Source organism: Micromys minutus (assembly GCF_963924665.1).
Source record: "Micromys minutus genome assembly, chromosome: 23".
Lineage (NCBI taxonomy): Eukaryota > Metazoa > Chordata > Mammalia > Rodentia > Muridae > Micromys > Micromys minutus.
In genome coordinates this window covers 9369428-9380376 of record NC_137958.1, presented here as the reverse complement: position 1 = coordinate 9380376, position 10949 = coordinate 9369428, and positions in this window count along the sequence as shown.

Sequence of the window (10949 nt, the reverse complement as noted above, 5' to 3'; positions counted from 1 at the left end):
ATTCCAGGGGATAAATAGGCCACATAGCTGACCTCAGGATGCTGCTGGTAAGAGTCTGAGGCTCATCCTGCTTCTGACGCTTCATGGATAGCCTGGGCCTCTGACTCTGTGTCTTGAGGTGTGGACAAGGCAGATACAAGAAGATGATTCAAAGCCTGAACTGCACTGAGCTGTTGTTTGTTTTCCTTCTTTATTATTCATTAAGTTTCTCAATGATATCAGTGCTCCAGATGAGGTTCTTTGACATGTCTTGCTATCCTGGCTTTATACTAGAGGATTCGATCCTGTCTGATTACAGTATTTGACTTTGAATACTGACTGTGTGAACCAAAATTGGTGCCCATGCAGAAGAGTCTGTGTTAAGTAACCTGGCAGGTTATTTTTCTGTAATGATGGCTGACTTGGCTCAGACACAAAATTTCTAGACATTAGAGAGAGAGAGGAGACCATGACAGATGTCACATATGTATCTGTGCTATCCACCTTGTGGTGGTGCAGTGATTCACTTTCTTCCAAGTGTGTGCGCTTGTAAAATTCTCTGTATTCTCCCTTATCATTTGAGCTTAACTGTGACTATTTGACAGTTGCTTATTTATTTTTTGAGGCTTTCTCATTCTTAAAAATTGTTCACTGAACAAGAGCACAGGTTGCGGGTCTGTCTCCACCCACCATCACTGTGTCCAACAGAAGGTATGGAGCTTGCACTTCACAGTTTACAAATGCACAGAGTGGGTTTCTAATGTACACACGGGGGTCAAGTCCATATAACTAGGAGGAAGAAAGCTCATTGTAAGAGGCAGAAGGTTCTGTCTCCCCTTTTGTGTAGAATTTGGATTAAACATAGTAAACATGAATCAGAGTTACATTTTGGGGCTGGAAATGTAGCTCAGTTGGTAAGTGCTTGCCTAGCAAGTGTAGAACCCTAGATTAGGCCCCAGGACCACATAAACTGGTGTGTGGTAATGTAACCTGCAATCCCAGGTGGAGACAGTAGGTAGGAGGATCAGACGTTCAGAAGAGTCACCCTCTGCTATGGGTAGCAGGTTTGAGTCCAGCTTGGACTTAGGGTCTGCCATGCAAAACAATTGTGTGAAAATTTTATAAATCTTTGTTATAGTAGAAAGAAAAATAAGACCTGCATATTTTGGCATCAGGAGAGAGAGAGAGAGAGAGAGAGAGAGAGAGAGAGAGAGAGAGAGAGAGAGAGAGAGAGATGTAGGTGATAGAAGCCAGGCACTGGATAGTGGGGTATTAATGCTAACTGGGGATTTTTAGCTTTCCTCTTTGCCAACTTACTTTAAAACATGTGTATCTTTATTTTTATTGTATAAATGTTTTGCCTGCATGTATGTGTCTGTCTTCCACGTGTGTGCCTGGTCCCTCTGGAGGTCAGAAGAGGGCATCAGATCCCCTGGAACAGGCATTAAAGCAGCTATGAACCACTGTGTGAGTGCTGAGAATGGAGCCCAGGTCCTCTGCAAGAAGAGCCGGTGCTCTTAACTGCTGAGTCATCCCTCCAGCCCTGACAACTGGCCATTTTATGTGCAGATTTTGTAAGGCTTTGTGTGAAACCATCACCTCGCTTCCTTCCTTCCTCTTCCACACAAAGTGGGGGCCTTGACCATCTGCAAACCAACTATTGGAGACTGCAGTTACAGCAGCATGTGGTCATCTATAGACTGGTTATAAACTGGTCGTAGGCTGGTTATAGGCTTGTTATAAACTGGTTAAAGGCTGATTGTAGGCTGGTGGTAGATGTTTGTTGGCATCTGTATCTGCTCTGTTGCTTTGCTTGTAGATTATTTTGTCTTCCTCTGACTATTAAGGGAGCAGATTCGTGCAGAACTCTGGATTTTTTTTATGTGAGATTTGGTCATGGATTTCTTACATCTGAGGAGGCACCTGGAGAAGGAAGCTGAGCAGAAGTTATTTATTTGGGCAATATTCTAAAACAGGATCTACCAAGAGGCTTATGTTCCAAATTCTAGGTTATACCGAATGTTAAAGACAGGCCTATAGCTTTGAAGATGATAACATCATTTTGGATGAAATGATGACCATGGGAACCGACAGTGCTGAGATGTGAGGTGGTTGTAGACTACAAGCTGGTGACCATGGGAACCGATAGTGCTGAAATGTGAGGTGGTTGTGGAATACAAGCTGGTGACCATGGGAACCCATAGTCCTGAGATGTGAGGTGGTTGTAGACTACAAGTTGGTGCCAGGGAGGCAGAGAAAGAGTGAAGTTGTGTGTTTCATCTGTTGGCCATATGTTCTAGGCTTCTGAGTGGGGTAATTGTGCCCACTGGGTTTTTATGAAGATGAAAGGCATGTACTTGAAGTATCAGGTTCCAGTGCTGGACCATGGATGGACTTTGTGAACTGGGTAAGTGGAGTAGTAATCTCATTATCAGCGTGGCTGTGGGGCTGCAGGATAACGTCTATAAAGTGATCTAGGATTGGGCAATAGCTCTGGGGGTAAAAATGCTTGCTGCCTTGGCTGACAACCTGAGTTCAATGTTCATGATCTATTGTAAAGGGAGAAACAACTGCACGATGTTTCTTTCTGACTTCTATACATGCTCCATGACACACATGTGCCTCCCTCCTGGCATATGTAAACACACGCACACACACACACACACACACACACACACACACACACATGAATATATGAATATAATAAAATTGATTTTTTGAAAAACATTCAAAATTTTTTAGGAAAAATCTAAAATAATGTAAACTTCATACATAAAATAACTAAGAAAGAGTTTGAAAAAGTATTCCATCAGGAGACCTCACTGGCAGAAGATCCACTTGATATCATGTTACTGTTGTGTCACCAAGTGTGAATATCTTAGTTTTATAAAAGTAAAATGCCTGTCTAGGAGATTTGAATGATCTTATTACCTTTAAAAATGAAGAACAATTTTGAGCACTTGTGGAAAGAAATTGGAAATCCACATTAAATAAGAACAATGGATATATTCATGTGAGATGTAAACAGAGTACTAGCTTGAAATGCATATCCACGGTAGAGATGTGAACCTCAGCTTCCGATGTGAATCACTGGGAGTAAGAATGAGACTCCTCACCATATGTTGTGGTAAAAATAAAATGGGTTTTGTTGCTATCAGTTCAGTAGGGTCTCACTCCATTCGAGCGCTCATTCAATGGGAGCTGCTCCAGTGTGAAAACAGGCACCCAGTCTAATTCTTCACCATGCAGTCCTCTAGGCAGTTAGTTACTAAGCTTTATATACACACATCTCAGTCTGTGAGCCCGCACTGGATCTGTACGCTCCATCTGCCTCTCAGCCATTGCTTTCCCACACTGTCTTCCACAGCCTGGTAAAAACATGACTCAACAATCAATAACTCATCGAACAATTTATATGTTAAATTCTCAATCCACAATACATCCAAACAATAAATTCACTTTCAATTAATAAAGATATAAACCACCTCCTAAACAAGATAAAATTGATCTAGTTCACCTTGATCTGAACCATCTTTCTCTGCCATTTCCATCTTGAATATCCCCTCTCTCCATCTTTTCAGACTTACCAAAACTTTGTCCCTGCCCTACTCTCTACTGTCCAATCATGTATCGCCTTGACATCAACCTACAACCACACACATCTTTCTTAATCTCTATTTGCCTTCCCTTCCTGAGCATTTCAAGTGACAGCAGTTCTAGTCATCAATTTAACATATCAGAGGATCACCTGAGAAGAGCAGTGACAGGCTTTCTAGGTCATGTTGGGTTATGAGCATGTCTGAGAGAGGTTATCTTGATTGTTAATATGTAAGGACCCAGCCTGAAATTTGGTGGCACCATTTCCAGGCTTTGGGCCGCAGTCTGTGTAACAGTAGAGGAGGTCAGCTGAGCACTAAGCATGTGTGTACGTTCATTGATATCTGCTCTTGACTGTGGGTGTGATGTCGTCCCTGCCGCTGTGACTCCCCCATAGTGATTGTCTATACCAGAAATTATCCACCTGTGGGTCAAAAATCTCTTTGTAGGGGTCAAGCAACACTCTCCCAGGGGTCACCTTCGATCATTAGAAGACACAGATATTTACATTATGATTAACAGCAGTAGCAAGATTATAGTTATGAAATAGCAACATAAAATAATTTTATGGCTTGGGGTAACCACAAAATTAGGAAGGTTGAGAATTGCTGATCTACGGCTTAGGAGTGTGAGCTAAAATCAGTCTTTTTACTCAGAAGTTGCTTTTTTTTTTGGCCTGTTTTATCCTAGCAACAGAAATGAGACTAGGACATGATGGGGTCCAGGTGAGGGTGATGTTTTTCCTTATGCTCATCCTTACATAATAGCATCCTTCCCTCAATCAAGCTGAAGCACAGAAGGCTGCTTCATCTAAGCCAGTTGGGTAATGCAATTGTCAACATACTCTTAGATCTCTGGGGAAAAAGACCAGCATTCCATCTGAGTAACATCTTCATTGTTGTTTTAGTAAGAAACCCTTTAGGCCACTAGGTAAAGGGGCTTTAGGGCAGAACAGATGGACCAAATAAGCTTCAAAGTATTATTATCTCTGTGGTATGTCAGCTGAAGGACCTGAAAAGCCAAGGTCAGAGGTCACACTGAGAGCTGAACTTCTACCATTTCTCTCTAGGCCAACATACTTCTGTTCTGCTGTTGTGAATCTGATACTGAGGCTTGTTCTTGTTTCCTCTCAATGTCAGATCTGCTGATCCGACTGTGTCCATATCTCCATTGCCCACACAGGAATACTAAAAATTCTTTATTTAGTATTTTTACTTCCCTTCGTTGAACAAACTGCATTCAAGTTAACTAGAGAGAAATGCCTTTAGTGAGTCAAATGTTTGGGATGTTTCTGAAAGAAAGGGCTGTCAGGGCGGGTAGAGCACAGGAAGCTATGGGAAGAGTGAGGAGGATGCTGGGAGTGGTGGCCCACACTACAAAGCCCAGTACTCAAGAGTCAGAGGCAAAGGCAGGTAAACTCTGTGAATTCAAGGCCAGCCTGGGTGTTCCATGGCAGCCAGGACTATGTAGTAAAACCCCATCTCAAAGGAGTGGGGGAAGGGACAGAGATGACAGATAGAGCTGATCTCCCTGGTTGGTTCCTGGGAGGTTTTAGGCATAGAATGGACTGGTCTGCACAGTGAGTAGGAGTGAGTTAGTCATATTGGATAGTCACCCTTGCACCCGCAGATGTCCTGTAACATGGCACTGAATGCTCTCTGCACGTGCTGAGATCTGGGAGAAGGCACCTGCCCCATACCCTCTGGTAGCACAGATTCCCTGGATGCAGAGCATTCTTTCAGGCTCCTGAGCTGGGTGTTGGCATCTCAGAGTGAAGTATCTTCACTTTGTCACTGAGAGTGAGATACCCAGATATGGAACATCTCAAATCCACCACAGGGCACACCTCGCCTAAGACTTCCCATAGGGATCAGTAGCCAACGAAACTCATTGTCATCCTTGATGCAGACAGGGCTTTCAAGCAGGTGCTGCTGTTTTCTTATGCTGCTTAACTCAAAAGATGAAGTTTAACTGATCACTTCATGAGATACTTTTAAAAGATAGGTTTGTTATGTTTTCTGTTGCCTGAATTTACAGTAAAAAAAAAAAAAAACCATTTTATTATGAATAAAGGAAGGGAAATGTCCTCACACAGTCGATGACTGCGATTGCCTAAACAAATAATTCAGGCAAAAGAAAAATCCAATGATAATGTCTCAGACTGCACATCAGAAAAAGCTCCCAGCTATGTGAGATACCATAATAAATTTCAGTTGGACCACATGCAAGGTCAATCATAGGATACAGGGAGGAGGGAAGGAAGGAGGGAGAAGTGGAAGAGGAGGAAAGGTCAAGGAGAAGGCACATGGAAGTAGCAGCAGAGACAGAGGATGGAATAAGAAATGACACAAGAAAAATTTCTCTGCGATAAAAGATGAAAGACTTCAATCGAAAGATGTCATGAATACTAATTCACATAAATGAAAACGAGCCCAGTAGTTAGACACATCCTCAGTCAAATGTAAGAAGCCAGGGAACGGAGAGCTTCTGTTCCGAGCTTCAGAGAGAATAAATCAAAGCACTTTTTATTTCCCATAAAGAAAATAATGAGCACTGTTGTCAGAAAACAAAAGAAGTACTTTAAAGCTCAAGGGGAATGGTTTTTAAATCTGCAGCCCTTTACCAATCAAAGCAGCAAGAGACAAAAGACAGGAAAAGTATTTGCAGTTATTGAAAGACTCCACAGGGCTGGTGTGGCTCAGGGGGTAAGAGCACCAGCTCTGAAAGCATGAGGACCTGAGTTCAAATCCCCTGTGTCTGAGTACAATATGGGTGTGAGTTCACATGCCTGTAATCTTAGGATTCATGGTAGAGATAGGTTGATCCTGAAAGTTCACTGGCCAGCCAGCCCAGTCCTATAAGCAGCCAATCAGAAATGCAGGGTGGATGAACTGAGAGGCTACGATGGGGCACCTACAAGTATAGACCCTGGGACCAGGTTTTCTTGGTTCTAGTCACTCATTGCATTATCTTATAAGGATTTTGTGAGGGACAACAAGACAATAAGAACATGGCACACACACCATATATTAAACATGATAGCCTTTATTAATGGCATCACAGAAATTAGCCCATAGTGGCAGCCTTCATCATGACAAACAGACAACATGGAGGTAGTTATCCTTGTCTGTGCAAGTCAGTGCGGAAGGGTCAGTCTAAGATGTTTGATTTTTATTCTTTCTATGACTGTTATTGTGAAAATATTTCTTCAGGTCTTAAGGACATCCACCTACAGTACTGTAGCTATTTCTCAAATGTGTTGTATCATGAGGAATAAAACTGACAAGATGAATATACATCAAACAGGATTTATAAGATTGGCTTTCAGAATATTGTTTGCGAAGTCAAGCAATGACTGTTTCATGACTGAGAGATCCGAGTTTAGGTCCCCAGTATCCCCAGTGTGAGCTTGATGTTCTTATCATGTATCTTTATGTGTAGGTATGACATAGCAAGTCCATGAAGCCAGACAAACTGCTTACACAGGAATGCTACAGACCCAGTTCACAATGTGGACAGATGGTGACCATCTCATGCTTTGGTTCTGCATCAGTTTATAGAATTGTGACATCATCCTGGTGCAGAGATTGGCAAGAATGGCTGGAGGTGAATGTGGTCCACACCATTTCAGAAGAACCAGGCACCACACTGTTTCCTGTTGAGGCTCTTAGTTTACCTTTACTTCCACTTACTTCCAGAAAGTCTGGGTCCATCCATCATTTACACTGTGATAGAAAAGCCTCAGAAGGCGCACACACACTTGAAAGGACATATGCACACCATACATTTTAATTAGATGTTATATATTAAAGTTCCTGCACACCTGATCATTACTGACAGGCCCTCCTTTTGTCACCTGTCTTCACAGGAGGGAAGTGATGTTTTTCTCATTGACCAGAAATGAGGAAGGGCATGGCCAGACTCGTATTAGTGGACCCACGGCCACAGTCAAGGGTCATTGCTGTTGTGGTTAATAAAAGTTGTTCCAATGACATGGTTATCAATATAACAAAAGTGTCTGCCACCTACATGTGCAGCACAAGCAATGGCATGTTAGACATGTGCCTGTGTGAATGTCACATGGCTAGAACTAGGATGCCCTTTCCTTATCTGCTCCTCTCACCAGCCTCTGCCCGAGCGAACATGTTCTGTGGGCATTAACATTATGATTGACTTCTCTGACTTCTGATTTTCTAATATCCTTGGAATAAAACCTTGAAGCCAGGGTAGGCAAAAAGGATTCCCAATGATCTTCCGAGCCAGAGGGAGAGATCTAGATGTTAACAAGATGTGTGAAAATATAAACCAGTGTTCAGGGTTTCACTCCTGGCAGCAACGGTGCCTGGTCTGTTACTCCTTGTTTGAGGTCCACACTTTAACCTTTCTCCCTCCTTTTTGTTTGCTTATGTTCTGGGATTCCAGAATAAATGGCTATCACATACTGGGAAATATGAGTTGCAAAAAGACAAAAAAAAAAAAAAAAAACAAACAAACAAAAACAAAAGAAAACAAAAAACAACAACAACAACAACAACAAAAAAAAAAAACCATATGGAGTTGAGTTGTGTTGAGGACCAGGATAGCTCCCAGCCTATTGATCCTGGTCACTTTCCCAAGGATAAGTGACACACTTGATTGTGAAGGCATTGGTAGGTAACATCTCTGTTCCTCAAGGCAATGGGAGCTACAGCATTCTATCTAATCAAATTAGCTCCTCTCTGTTCCAAGAGTCAGATGCAATCTTCTCTCAATTGGCACTTGGTGAGCAAATGAAAACACTGTCAGGGTATGGAGCTAACAGGACAGGATGTGGTGCTAACATTACATAGTCGTATCACAAGCCCTAGAGAAAGTCCTGGGTATGGATTTTCTGTCTCCTGCTGTATCCATTTTCTTTCTCACAAAAAAGGCCCAGGCATCTGTTGAGGAGAGGAACTACATGCCTGCTTTATAGATGCTCCTGTCTCTGCAGCTTTGTTTTCCCAGGTTGGGATTGTGGGAATCCTAGGACTGAAGGCTGTTTTAGTTTTATTCTGTTGCTAGGACATTTGGCATGACCAGAAGCAACTTAGGGTAGGAAAGGTTTATTTCATCTTATGCTCACAGGTGACATTTGATCACTGAGGGACGTTGATCTTTGAGGGTGAGAACTCAAGCAGAACCTTGAAGCAGAAACCTGGGAAGAGTGCTGCTTGCTGGCTCTCTGTCTGATGCCCAACTAGCTTTCTTATACATTTCAGGGCCAACTTGTATCTTAGGCCTCCCTACTTCAGTTAACAATCAAGGCTGTCCCCCACAGACATGCCAACAGGTCAGTCTAATCAGGGCAACTCTTCCACAGAGGCTCTCTTGTCAGATGACTCTAGGCTGTGTTAACTTGCAGTTGAAGCTAACCATGACAGGATATAGTTGGTCCTATGATTACTCACTACATTCCACAGTCATACCAGCTTATAGTAGCTTATCTAGCAGTTTCCATGTATGCCGTTTGATTTCCATAAGACAGAGCTGAGAAGTGATGAAAATGACAATTTTTTTCAACCATTATTTTTAATGATGGTTCTTAAATGCTTCAACTTACCTTCTGGCCCATCATCCACCAGATGTAGTAGAAAAGAAAGGATATGGGGGAAGTGGACCTATTTAGAAAGATTCTTTGGACCCGATCCCCTCTGCATTGTGAGGATATACCAGCAGTTCAGTTCAGTAGTGTCCGGATAGCAGCAGTGGTGGCATGACCTAGCAGGAACAGTCAGGCCTCAGCAGGACCAGGGCCAAAAGTAACACCAGGACAAGTTCTTAGCTGTGCCTCTCTCAGCAAAGTGAAGATCAGGAAAAAATTCTCTCTCTCTCTCTCTCTCTCTCTCTCTCTCTCTCTCTCTCTCTCTCTCTCTCTCCTCTCTCTCTCTCTCTCTTGAGAAGACACTTTGCACAGATAACTCTGCAAGCAAGCCTTAAGCTCCACCTCTGTCACTATCTGTTAAGTCCTTTTTATATTCCCTCCAAACATCTTTTGTCTTCCAAGGGTCTTACCTCCACATGTGAGTCTCCATGTGAGTCTGTCTCAGCTGACATCACTCTGCCAATCAGCTGAGTCTGAGGAAGCAGCAAGAAACGACAGCACACCACCAGAAGCTTTTGGGTGTATTTCTCTCCATGGAGTCATGACGAATGGAGCTTAACTACACCGTGTAAGACAGACTAATATGTGCATTCCTTTAGTGAAGAATTCTTTATCACATGTCCTTTCAAGTGATTCTTTAACAGAACATCTTTTCACCAGTGTCTGCTTCAGCAAAATATCCCTTCCATGTTTGCCCCAGCAAAACACCATCCAACATAACTGATTTTCCAAAGAACCCTTAAGTTTCCATTTCGAGAGTCAGATTATTCCACCCTAGAATATAATTCAGGGTTAGTGGAGTTGACCTTTATTAATATTTCCCTATATTCCCACCAAAGTAATGTGGTAAAACACAGCAGTGTTTTTGAAGTAGAGAAACAAAGTAAGAGAGAGGAAGTGGGGCTATAAAATGGATGAGGGGTTCTCCTTGGTGTTTGCTTTTATTTAACTTATTAAACTGGACCCAGGATGTGCTGAAACACTATGGCCAAGAGTGACTCATAGAAACCGGGGTTTATTTTGCAGTATGGTAGAGGGAGAGAGTCCATCATGGTGGGGATGCCTGGCAGCAAATGGCAGAAGCCAAAGGCTGAGAGCTCACATTTTCAGTCATAAACATGAAGCAGAGTGAACTGGAAGTGAGGAGAGACTATATATCATAAACTCCTCCCTTATCTTCCTTCCTCAGGTTCTACCTCCTGGAGGTCCCTCAACCTTCCAAAACAGCACCACCAACTAGGGATCAAGTGTTCAAATGCATGAGCCTCTGGAGGACAGTTCTCATTCAAATAAACTCATTTTTTATATAATGAAGCATGTATAGATTGCTTCCTTGTCATTTATTCCCTAAAGTTCAAACAGAATAAGAGCATATGTAATATTCACATTGCACTAGGTATGTAAGAGATATAGGGATTATTTGGATGATACTCTGAAATATGTATGAGCTATAGCCAGATGCCATTCCCTTTTTTAGGAAGGCCATGTGCACCCATAGAGTTTTCTCTCTGTGTTTGCTCTCTATGTCCAATCCCCATGAACACCGAGAGAGAATTACAGGGTCCATGTCTATCTCCCATTGTCACCTCTCCTTTTTCTGCTCTGCTCATCAAAGCCATGGCTATATCAACATCTTTGCCACCAGCACTCCTAGATAGATGACTTTCATTCTTCTACATAAATATCAATGTCAGCAGAAGCTGGAAGACCCACAGCCACACCAAGAACACGTCCTCTTATCCCTATTGAG